Consider the following 2,397-nt stretch of genomic DNA (forward strand, 5'->3'; position numbering starts at 1 on the left):
GCGGTCCCTGCCCACGTGGCCGCCGCCGTCATTGTTGCTGGAGGGCAGGCGAGCCCTGCGCCCCGGGCGAGGTCCTCACGGGGCCCGCGAGCTCCTCGGCGAGACTGCGGCGGGGCGCGGGCGGCGCCCCAGGAGCGAGCGGCCGGTCTGGGGGCGGCGCGCGGGCTGAACTCTGACCCGGGCCTCGACCCCAGCCGGGCAGGTACCCCGTCGCGTCTGTCTGGAGCCCAGCGGAGGCTTGAGGTACGGGCGGCGCGGCTGTTTTGTCTCCCCTGATTTAAGGCTCCCGGCTAATTGCGGATTTGCATTTTCGTCGCTGAGCCGAGGCCCGGTCCCCGGGGCTGCCAGCTGCCCGGCGGGGGAGGGGCGGCTCCCGCCTTCCGTGACTAGTTGCCAACCAACGCGCGGGCAGCCGCTCACCCTCGGGTGCCCTGCGACCTGTCCTGGTGGGGGCGCGGCCTCCACTCTGTCAGGGGTTGGCTCTTTCACTCCCTCGATTGAGGGTCCCTACTGCTCTCCTTATAGCGCTAGGGACCCCCAGGCACACACCGTTTGGGGGGGGTTGCCTGCGGCTGTCCCCACTTGGGCCTGTTCCTACCTGGCTAAACCTTCACCTGTCTGCGGGTCCCTTCCTGAGCCCATGGGCGGGCTGGCCGGGCCAGGGGCAGCCCTGAGGTGGACCGCTCCTCCCTGGGCCTACCTGCTTTCTGTTGTTGTGATTTTAGTGGTAAGAAGTGGCCCGATCTGTGTTTGCTATCTAAGGAACTCCACACTCCAGCGCCCTCCTCCAGAGGGGGCAGGGGCCTGGGAAAGGGGGAACTGGCAGCTCTGGGCCCCGCCTGGTCTGGAGAGGACTCTGCCCTTCCTCTTTTGGCAGCCCCTGTCTACCTTTCCTGCTGGGGTGCAGGGGCCTGGCAGCTCTGCTTAGGAAGATGAAACCTGAGGAGGGAGCCACAGGGGACCCAAGTGCTGAGGGCTCCTGCTGCTCCCTGTGCAGTCTGGGCTGTGGAGGAGGGGCCTGACTCTCCGGAGTCCCCTGTCCCTCATCAGTGCCCTGGCTGGGGGAGGAGACGCCACTGTGTGTGACATTTGAGGATCAGGTGCAGGGAGCACGTGTGCTTTTGGCTCCCCCGGGTATGTGGTTTGCTGGGCTCAGACACACCGGTTCCCAGCCGGCAGATCCTGTGGTTAGACCTTGCTCACAGAGGGCCCGCCAGCAAAGGCCACAGACCATCGAGAGGGAGGGACAGTCTTTCAGGGCCAGGTCGGGATAGGTGGCAGTTTCCCAGGGGACCAGCTAAAAGCAGGTGACACCATGAGCACCTACCTTCTCCGCACACATGGGTTCACTCAATGCCATATGGCAGCCCACTGAGGTGCGTGCTGTTATCACCCCTATGCTACACATGGGGAAACTGAGGCACAGTGGGCTTTGTAAATGATCCACATAACCCAGGTAGAAAGTAATAAAGCTGGGGTTTGAACCTGGTAGTCTGGTTCCAGAGTTCTGTTCTTTGGGACCTGCCCCCCCCCACTCCCCCATGCAGCTGCATTGGGTATGTGTGGCTGTGGGGTGGGGGCCATGGGTGCTCAAGAGAGTGGCCTTCTCAGGGTGGAGAGTGACCCCCTCCTGAGAGCTGGAGGGGTCAAGGCTCGCTTTGGGGGCCAGGACTAGGTTGAGAGCAGAGGCACCCCTGAGTACTTGGCGGCTAAGGAAGGGGAGGCTCCAGGTTTCATCCTGCCGGTCCCTGGTGGGGGTGGCTGTGGGGGATAGGCAGGTGGGCATGTGTAGACTCAAGAAGATGTCCCTTGGAAGAGGCCAGCCTCCTTTGGCCTTGCCTACAACAGACACACTCACCACCAGGAGCCTGGGCCAGTGGAGGGCTGGAGGCTGAGGGGACAGGCATAGGGGCACATGGAGGAGACTGGTATGACTTCCTCTGAGGTGGCGAGCCTCATGCTCTCCCGTTTCTGTGCTGTGGACGCCCTGCGAGCCTCCACCTGCGCCTGCAGCAGCAGCAAGGCCAGGCCGGTCCTGGCTTTCTCATGAGGCTAGTGTGCTGAAGCCCTGTGGTTTGGCCTCTGAGTCCCTCCTTTCACGAAGGCTGCCTTGAGAAAAGAGGACCCCCTCAGCCCCCACTCCCAGGGGTCCAGGTTAACCCTTTCCTGCTCAGCTAGGGGCTGAGGGTGCCAGAGGGGCTTCTCGCCGCAGGGAAGTGCTGCCCTGTGCACAAGTGCCCACCTCCCTGTGCACCTTGCTCCCGCTGGTCCGTCTTAAACCTCCCGTAGGTCCGGACCTGGGTCCTGCCCTCCAGGGAGGTGACCGTGTTGGGCAGTGCGCTGCACGAGGCTGGTGGAACACGGAGGTGGGCGAGGGGGGGGAGGAGGCAGGAACTG

Source organism: Pteropus alecto, unplaced genomic scaffold (genome assembly GCF_000325575.1).
Source record: "Pteropus alecto unplaced genomic scaffold, ASM32557v1 scaffold118, whole genome shotgun sequence".
NCBI lineage: Eukaryota > Metazoa > Chordata > Mammalia > Chiroptera > Pteropodidae > Pteropus > Pteropus alecto.